This window comes from Arachis ipaensis, chromosome B9 (assembly GCF_059453495.1).
Source record: "Arachis ipaensis isolate K30076 ecotype BB chromosome B9, ASM5945349v1, whole genome shotgun sequence".
NCBI lineage: Eukaryota > Viridiplantae > Streptophyta > Magnoliopsida > Fabales > Fabaceae > Arachis > Arachis ipaensis.
Window position 1 is genome coordinate 100,726,658 of NC_142444.1, and position 10,543 is coordinate 100,737,200.

The 10,543-nt window shown below is 36.5% G+C and overlaps 1 non-coding gene across 1 annotated transcript; it reads left to right on the plus strand.

Moving 5' to 3' along the window:
* The first annotated feature begins 9,990 nt into the window (after positions 1-9,990).
* LOC148545638 (small nucleolar RNA R71) lies at positions 9,991-10,096 on the plus strand. Its single transcript, XR_015901039.1, has one exon. It is a non-coding gene; the product is annotated as a small nucleolar RNA R71 (small nucleolar RNA).
* The last annotated feature ends 447 nt before the right edge of the window (positions 10,097-10,543 follow it).

Below are 10,543 nucleotides of genomic sequence, written 5' to 3' on the forward strand. Positions count from 1 at the left end.
TGCCATCTTCTTTTCCTGTTTGATAATTTCTGACAGGTGCTTGCTGGTTTGTTGTAATTCAGCTTCTCTTAGTTTCCTCTTCAGAGTCCTTTCAGGTTCTGGATCTGCTTCAACAAGAATATTCTTGTCCTTGCTCCTGCTCATATGACAAAGAAGAGGGCACAGAAAAATAATAATAATAGAGATCCTCTTTTTTTTTTTTTGTGAGTGAGGGAGAGATGTTAGTAGATGAATAAACAAATAGAAGGAGATGAGAGAGAAGAGAATTTTCGAAAATTATTTTTGAAAAAAGAGTTAGTGATTTTCGAAAATAGTTTTTGAAAAAGGTTAGTAATTTTCGAAAATAAAAATCAAAAATTAAAATAATTAGTTAATTAAAAAGAGATTTTGAAAAAAAAGGGGGAAGATATTTTCAAAAATGAGAGAGAGAGAGAGTTAGTTAGGTGATTTTGAAAAAGATAAGAAACAAACAAAAAGTTAGTTAGTTAGTTGAAACAAATTTTGAAAAGATAAGAAGTTAGGAAGTTAGAAAAGATATTTTGAAAATCAAATTTTTTGAAAAAGATAAGATAAGAAGATATTTTTAAAAAGATATAATTTAAATTAGTTTTTGAAAAAGATTTGAATTTTAAAGTCACAATTAATGACTTTATTCATAAGAAATCACAAGATATGATTCTAGAACTCAAAGTTTGAATCTTTCTTAACAAGTAAGTAACAAACTTGAAATTTTTGAATCAAAATATTAATTGATGATGTTATTTTCGAAAATATGATGTAAAATTAAGAAAAATATTTTTGAAAAATATTTTTGAAATTTTCGATAATAACTAAAAGAAATTGAAAAAAGATTTGATTTTTTGAGAAAGATTTTGAAAAAGATAAGACTTTTTTTTTTAAATTGAAAATTTGATTTGACTCATAAAAACAACTAGATTTTAAAAATTTTTGAAAAAGTCAAATCTAATTTTCGAAATTTTAAGAGAGAAAAAGAGAAAGATATTTTTTTGATTTTTGAATTTTTATGATGAGAGAGAAAAATAAGAAAAATGATGCAATGCATGAAAGTTATGGATCAAAACAATGAATGCATGCAAGAATGCTATGAATGTCAAGATGAACACCAAGAACACTATGAAGATCATGATGAACATCAAGAACACATTTTTGAAAAATTTTTAATGCAAAGAAAACATGCAAGACACCAAACTTAGAATTCTTTAATGCTTAGACATAAAGAATTCAAGAATGCATATGAAAAACAAGAAAAGACACAAAACATGCAAATGCAAAGATCAAACAAGAAGACTTACCAAGAACAACTTGAAGATCATGAAGAACACTATGAATGCATGAAAATTTTCGAAAAATGCAAGATGAGTATGCAATTGACACCAAACTTATAACATGACTCAAGACTCAAACAAGAAACATGAAAAATATTTTTGATTTTTATGATTTTCTAAATTTTTTTGGATTTTTCGAAAATTAATTGAAAAAAGGAAAATAAAGATTCCAAAATTTTTAATATGAAATCCAGGAATCTTGCATTCTTAGTCTAAAGCTTCAGTCCAGGAATTAGACATGGCTCACTAGCCAGCCAAGCTTTCAATGAAAGCTTCGGTCCAAAACACTAGACATGGCCAATGGCCAGCTAAGCTTCAGCATGTAATTCAGACATGACATGCCTGACATACCCTTCAGTCGTGTAACAGCTGATGGTTGGAAGCCTCAGTCCAAAAGAATTTAGACATGGCTTTACAGCCAGCCAGGCTTCACATGCTTCATGAAACACTATAATTCATTCTTAAAAATTTTGAATAAAATTATAAAATTTTTGAAAACATTTTTATTTTAAAATATTTTTTTTAAATAAAATAAAAATTTTTGAAAGATTTTTGAAATATTTTTGAAAACTTCTTGAAAAGAAAACGAAAAGAAAGTTACCTAATCTGAGCAACAAGATGAACCGTCAGTTGTCCAAACTCGAACAATCCCCGGCAACGGCGCCAAAAACTTGGTGCGCAGAAATTGTGATTACACTTTGATTATGTAAAATTCATCGCTCTTTCTTTCCCTGGTAATGGCGCCAAAAACATAATGCCAATACCATGGTTCACAACTTCGCACAACTAACCAGCAAGTGCACTGGGTCGTCCAAGTAATACCTTACGTGAGTAAGGGTCGAATCCCACGGAGATTGTTGGTATGAAGCAAGCTATGGTCACCTTGCAAATCTCAGTCAGGTAGGGTTAAATGTGATTGGATTAGATAATTAAAAGATAAATAATAAAGGATAGAAATACTTATGTAATTCATTGGTGAGAATTTCAGATAAGCAAATAGAGATGCTTTTTGTTCCTCTGAACCTTTGCTTTACTGCTGCCTTTATCCAATCAGTCTTACTCCTTTCCATGGCTGGCTTTATGTGATACATCACCATTGTCAATGGCTACTTTCAGTCTTCTCTCGGGAAAATGATCCAAATGCCCTGTCACGGCACGGCTAATCGTCTGGAGGCATCACCCTTGTCAATGGTTTCACCTTATCCTCTCAGTGAAAATGATCAACGCACCCTGTCACGGCACGGCTATTCATCTGTCGGTTCTCGATCATGCTGGAATAGGATTTACTATCCTTTTGCGTCTGTCACTAACGCCCAGCACTCGCGAGTTTGAAGCTCGTCACAGTCATCCAATCATTGAATCCTACTCGGAATACCACAGACAAGATTTAGACCTTCCGGATTCTCTTGAATGCCGCCATCATTCTAGCTTACACCACGAAGATTCTGATTAAGAGATCTAAGAGATACTCATTCAATTCTAATGTAGAACGGAAGTGGTTGTCAGGCACGCGTTCATAGGGAATGATGATGATTGTCACGTTCATCACATTCAGGTTGAAGTGCGAATGAATATCTTAGAAGCGAAATAAGATGAATTGAATAGAAAACAGTAGTACTTTGCATTAATCTTTGAGGAACAGCAGAGCTCCACACCTTAATCTATGGAGTGCAGAAACTCTACCGTATGAAAATACATAAGTAATGATGAAGTTCATTGGTCTCGGCCCCAGAGGGGAATCGGAGTAACCAAGACTGCGAATACAATGATAAAAAGTTCTATTTATAATAAACTAGTCACTAGGGTTTACAGAAGTAAGTAATTGATGCATAAATCCACTTCCGGGGCCCACTTGGTGTGTGCTTGGGCTGAGCTTGAGTGTTGCACGTGTAGAGGCCATTTGTGGAGTTGAACGCCAGGTTTTGATCTATTTCTGGCGTTCAACTCTTGTTTTGGATCCTTTTCTGGCGCTGGACACTAGAATTGGACAGAGAGCTGGCATTGAACGCCAGTTTGCGTCGTCTATTCTTGGCCAAAGTATGGATTATTATATATTGCAGGAAAGCCCTGGATGTCTACTTTCCAACACAATTAGAAACGCGCCATTTCGAGTTCTGTAGCTCCAGAAAATCCACTTTGAGTGCAGGGAGGTCAGAATCCAACAGCATCAGCAGTCCTTCTTCAACCTCTGAATCTGATTTTTGCTCAAGTCCCTCAACTTCAGCCAGAAAATACCTGAAATCACAAAAAACACACAAACTCATAGTAAAGTCCAGAAATGTGAATTTAACATAAAAACTAATGAAAACATCCCTAAAAGTAACTAGATCCTACTAAAAACATACTAAAAACAATGCCAAAAAGCGTATAAATTATCCGCTCATCAAAAAACAAAAAGCTTTATGCTTTTACCACACCAAACTTAGAATATTGCTCGCCCTCGAGCAAGAGATGAAAGAAAAGAAGAAGAAGAAGAAATGGAAGAGAGGGTTGTGTTTCGGCCAAGAAGGGGATGAGAGGGTTTTGTTGTGTGAGAATGAAGAAGAATGGAGAGGTTTATATAGTGAAGGGGAGAGGGGTTAAGGTTCGGCCATATGGGGTGGGTTTGGGTGGGAAAGTGATTTTGAATTTTAAAGGAAGGTGGGGTTTATGAGGTAGGTTTATGGGGAAGAGTGGATGAATGTGAGTGGTGAATGGGTAATAGGGAAGAGAGATTGAGGTGATTGGTGAAGGGTTTTGGGAAAAGGTGTTTATTAGGAAGAAAGGATGAATGAGAAGAGGGAAGAGTATGAGTGGAGGTAGGTGGGGATCCTGTGGGGTCCACAGATCCTGAGGTGTCAAGGATTTACATCCCTGCACCATTGAGGCATGTAAAGTGCCTTTGTATGCAATTCTGGCGTTTAAACGCCGAATTGATGCTTGTTCTGGGCGTTCAACGCCCAGATGCAGCATGTTTCTGGCGTTAAATGCCAGTTCTATGCTTGTTTCTGGCATTCAGCGCCAGCTTTCCTCAGTGTGCATTCCTGGTGTCTGAACGCCAGGATGTTGCTTGTTTCTGGCGTTCAACGCCAGATCCATGCTCTGTTCTGGTGTTGAACGCCAGCCAGATGCTCCTTACTGGCGTTTAAACGCCAGTAAGCCCTTCCTCCAGGGTGTGATTTTTCTTCTGCTATTTTTTATTCTATTTTTGATTTTTCTATTTATTTTGTAACTCCACATGATCATGAACCTGATAAAACATGAAAGAACAATAAAAATAAAAATAAAATTAGATAAATAAAAATTGGGTTGCCTCCCAACAAGCGCTTCTTTAATGTCAATAGCTTGACAGTGGGCTCTCATGGAGCCACACAGGTGATCAAGTCAATTTTATAGACTCCCAACACCAAACTTAGAGTTTGGCTGAGGCCTCCCAACACCAAACTTAGAGTTTGACTGTGGGGGCTTTAGTTGACTCTGTACTGAGAGAAGCTTTTCATGCTTCCTCTCCATTGTTACAGAAGGAGATTCTTGAGTTTTAAACACAAGGTTGTCCCCATTCAGTTGAAGAAACAATTCTCCTCTGTCTACATCAATCACAGCTCTTGCTGTGACTAGGAAGGGTCTTCCAAGGATGATGGATTCATCCTCATCCTTCCCAGTATCTAGGATTATGAAATCAGCAGGGATGTAAAGGTCTTCAACCTTTACTAACATGTCCTCTACTTGTCCATAAGCCTATTTTCTGGAATTGTCTGACATCTCTAATGAGATTCTAGCAGCTTGTACCTCAAAGATTCCCAGTTTCTCCATTACAGAGAGTGGCATGAGGTTTATTCCTGACCCCAGGTCACATAGAGTCTTCTCAAAGGTCATGGTGCCTATGGTACAAGGTATTAAGAACTTTCTAGGATTCTGTTTCTTATGAGGCAATCTCAGTTGATCCAGATCACTCAGTTCATTGGTGAGCAAGGGAGGTTCATCTTCCCAGGTCTCATTACCAACTAATTTGGCATTCAGCTTCATGATAGCACCAAGGTACTTGGCAACTTGCTCTTCAGTAACATTTTCATTCTCTTTAGAAGAAGAATACTCATCAGAGCTCATGAATGGCATAAGGAGGTTTAATGGAATCTCTATGGTCTCTAGATGAGCCTCAGAGTCCTTTGGTTCCTCAGAGGGAAACTCCTTGTTGATTACTGGACGTCCCAGGAGGTCTTTCTCACTGGGGTTCACGTCCTCCTCCTCTCTTGTGGGTTCGGCCATGATGGTTAATTCAATGGCCTTGCACTCTCCTTTTGGATTTTCTTCTGTATTGCTTGGGAGAGTACTAGGAGGGGTTTCAGTGATCCTTTTACTCAGCTGGCCCACTTGTGCTTCCAGATTTCTAATGGAAGACCTTGTTTCATTCATGAAACTCAGAGTGGCCTTAGATAGATCAGAGACTGAGTTTGCTAAATTAGAGGTATTTTATTCAGAATTCTCTGTCTGTTGCTGAGTGGATGATGGAAAAGGCTTGCTATTGCTAAACCTGTTTCTTCCACCATTATTAAAGCCTTGTTGAGGCTTTTGTTGATCCTTCCATGAGAGATTTGGGTGATTTCTCCATGAGGGATTATAGGAGTTTCCATAGGGTTCACCCATGTAATTCACCTCTGCTATTGCAGTGTTCTCAGGATCATAAGCTTCTTCCTCAGAAGATGCCTCTTGAGTACTGTTGGATGCAGCTTGCATTCCATTCAGACTTTGAAAAATCATATTGACTTGCTGAGTCAATATTTTATTTTGAGCCAATATGGCATTCAGAGTATCAATTTCAAGAACTTCCTTCTTCTGAGGTGTCCCATTACTCACAGGATTCCTCTCAGAAGTGTACATGAACTAGTTATTAGCAACCATGTCAATGAGTTCTTGAGCTTCTGCAGGCGTTTTCTTTAGGTGAATGGATCCACCTGCAGAAGTATCCAATGACATCTTAGCTAATTCAAACAAACCATCATAGAATATATCCAGGATGGTCCATTCTGAAAGCATGTCAGAAGGACACTTTTTTGGTCAGTTGCTTATATCTCTCCCAAGCTTCATAGAGGGATTCACCTTCTTTCTTTCTGAAGGTTTGAACATCCACTCTAAGCTTACTCAGCTTTTGAGGAGGAAAGAACTTGGCTAAGAAAGTCGTGACCAGCTTATCCCAAGAGTTCAGGCTATCCTTGGGTTGAGAGTCCAACCACACTCTAGCTCTGTCTCTTACAGTAAACGGGAAAAGCATGAGCCTGTAGACTTCAGGATCTACTCCATTAGTCTTAACAGTATCACAGATCCGCAAGAATTCAGTTAATAACTGAAAAGGATCTTCAGATGGAAGTCCATGAAACTTGCAGTTTTGCTGCATCAGAGAAACTAATTGAGGTTCCAGCTCAAAATTGTTTGCTCCAATGGCAGGAATGGAGATGCTTCTTCCATGTAAATTGGAATTAGGTGCAGTAAAGTCACCAAGCATCCTCCTTGCATTATTATTTTCGGCTGCCATCTCCTCTTCCTGTTGAAAAATTTCTGTAAGGTTGTCTCTGGATTGTTGTATTTTAACTTCTCTTAGTTTCCTTTTTAGAGTCCTTTCAGGTTCTAGATCTGCTTCAACAAGAATGTTCTTGTCCTTGCTCCTGCTCATATGAAGAAGAAGGGAACAGAAAATAATAATAGGGATCCTCTTTGCCTCAGTAGAGAGAGGTTCTTTTGTGTGAGTAGAAGAAGAAAGGGAATAAGAGTGAAAAAGAATGAATAATCCAAACACAAGGGTGAGGATAGGAGCAAAGATATGAGGTGAGGAGAAGTGTTAGTAGATGAATAAATAAATAGAAGGAGATGAGGGAGAGGAAATTTCGAAAATTAATTTTTGAAAAGAAGTTGATGATTTTCGAAAATTAAAGGAGAATTAAAATTAAAATTAAAATTTAAACAATTAATTAATTAAAAAGAATTTTTTGAAAAAGAGGGAGATATTTTCGAAAATTAGAGAGGGGTAGTTAGTTAGGTAGTTTTGAAAGAGATAAGAAACAAACAAAAAATTAATTAGTTAGTTGAAACAAATTTTGAAAATTAATTTTTAAAAGATAAGAAGATAAGAAGTTAGAAAAGATATTTGAAAAAGATAAGATAAAAAGATATTTTTGAAAAGATATGATTGAAATTAGTTTTGAAAAAGATTTGATTTTTAAAATCACAATTAATGACTTGATTCACAAGAAATCACAAGATATGATTCTAGAACTTAAAGTTTGAATATTTCTTAACAAGTAAGTAACAAACTTGAAATTTTTGAATCAAAACATTAATTGTTGATGATATTTTTGAAAATTATAAGATGAAATTATGAAAAAGTATTTTTGAAAAATATTTTAAAAATTTTTGAAAATAAATAAGAAAAATGAAAAAGATTTGATTTTTGAAAATGATTTTGAAAAAGATAAGATTTTCAAATTGAAAATTTGATTTGACTCATAAGAAACAACTAGATTTTAAAATTTTTTTGAAAAAGTCAATCCAAATTTTCGAAATTTATGAGTGAAAAAGGGAAAGATATTTTTTTGAATTTTGAATTTTTAATGATGAAAGAGAAAAACATGAAAAAGACTCATAACATAAAAATTATGAATCAAAACACACAATGCATGCAAGAACACTATGAATGTCAAGATGAATACCAAGAACACTTTGAATGTCAAGATGAACATCAAGAACTATTTTTGAAAAATTTTCAAGAAAAGAAAACATGCAAGACACCAAACTTAGATATTTTTCATGTATAGACACTATGAATGCAAGAATGCATATGAAAAACAAGAAAAGACACAAAACAAGAAAATATGAAGATCAAACAAGAAGACTGGCCAAGAACAACTTGAAGATCATGAAGAACACTATGAATGCATGAATTTTCGAAAAAATGCATAAAGAATTTTTAGAAAAAAAATGCAATTGACACCAAACTTAAAAATTGACTCAAGACTCAAACAAGAAACACAAGAATATTTTTGATTTTATGATTTTATGAATTTTTTTGTATTTTTGTATATTTTTATTTTTTGAAAACATATAGGGAAAAGGAAGCAATAAATTCACAGTCCTCAATCAAGATTCTAGGAATCATACCAGGTTAGTCTAAAGCTTGATGGCCAGCCAAACTTCAGCATACCATTTTGAAACTTTAGAATTCATTCTTAAAAATTTTAAAATAATTTTCGAAAACAAAGGGAAAAGAAAATTTTTTTTGAAAGATTTTCGAAAACAAATAGTCTTTTTTTTTAAAAGAAAACGAAAAGAAAGTTACCTAATCTGAGCAACAAGATGAACCGTCAGTTGTCCAAACTCGAACAATCCCCGGCAACGGCGCCAAAAACTTGGTGCACGAAATTGTGATCCCTGGTAATGGCTCCAAAAACTTGGTGCTCTAATCTTAATTCATAATTTGTCACAACTTTGATACAACTAACCAGCAAGTGCACTGGGGCGTCCAAGTAATAAAACCTTACGTGAGTAAGGGTCGATCCCACGGAGATTGTTGGTATGAAGCAAGCTATGGTTATCTTGTAAATCTCAGTCAGGCGGATATCAAATGGTTATGGAGTTTTCGAATAAAAATAATAAATAAACAGAAAATAAAGATAGAAATACTTATGTAATTCATTGGTGAGAATTTCAGATAAGCGTATAGAGATGCTTTCGTTCCTTTTAACCTCTGCTTTCCTGATGTCTTCATCCAACCAGTCCTACTCCTTTTCATGGCAAGCTTTATATAGGGCATCACCGTTGTCAATGACTACATCCTATCCTCTCTGTGAAAAAGGTCCAAATGCTCTGTCACGGCACGGCTAATCATCTGGAGGTTCTCGATCATACTGGAATAGGATTTACCCTCCTTTTGCGTCTGTCACTACGCCCAGCACTCGCGAGTTTGAAGTTTGTCACAGCCATCCCTTCCCAGATCCTACTCGGAATACCACAGACAAGGTTTAGACTTTTCGGATCTCAGGAATGGCCATCCATGGGTTCTAACTTATACCACGAAGATTCTAATATCTCGGACTCGGTCCCCTGTATTAGATATCTAAGAGATACTCATTCTAGCTTGTTTGCATGTAGAACGGAAGTGTTTGTCAGGCACGCGTTCATAGGTGAGAATGATGATGAGCGTCACATAATCATCACATTCATCATGTTCTTGGGTGCGAAAGGATATCTTAGAAGCAGAATAAGTTGAATTGAATATAAAATAGTAGTACTTTGTATTAAATCATGAGGAACAACAGCTAGTTGGTTTTCTTTCCATCTTCTTCCTCTGTATTCACTCCTTCTTGTGCTGCTGATGAGGTGGTGACTGCTGCAACTTGGTTTCTTTCCATCTTCTTGGTAAGGTCAGCTAGTTGCTTGGTGATCATCTTGTTTTGAGCCAGCAGCGCGTCCATGTTGTTCAGCTCCATTACTCCTCGAGTATTGCCCCTTTCAGAAGCATAGAAGTAGTCATTCTTAGCTATAGTTTCGATGACATCTGTGGCTTCTTCAATAGTATTCTTCTTGTTCAGAGATCTCCCGGATGAGTTGTCTACTGCCTTCTTTGATTCATAAGAAAGACCCTCATAGAAAATGTGTAACTACACCCATTCATTGAACATGTCTGGTGGGCACCTTCTTGTCAAGTCCTTAAACCTCTCCCATGCTTCATAGAGAGTTTCACCATCTTGTTGCCTGAAGGTTTGTACCTCAGTTTTCAATCTGTTGATTCTTTGAGGAGGGTAGAATCGCGCCAAGAATTTGTTTACCACATCTTCCCAGGTTGTTAAACTCTCCTTCGGGAAGGATTTCAGCCATTTGGATGCCTTATCCTTGAGTGAGAAGGGAAATAGAAGTTGTCTATAGGTGTCAGGATGAACACCATTAGACTTCACAGTATCACATATCCTTAGGAAGGTGGTTAGATGTTGATTGGGATCTTCTTGGGCACTTCCCCCGAATACATAGTTGTTCTGAACGAGGGTGATGAGCTGGGGTTTTAGTTCAAAGTTATTGGCATGTATGGTTGGCTTTTAGATGCTACTTCCACGGTTTCCTGGGTTTGGATTGATATAAGAGCCTAGAACTCTTCTCTCTTGCCCATCATGATTCACTGGACCCTCTCTGGCATGGTTGTGAGCTTCTTCTTCATGGTGGTTCTCCATATGCTC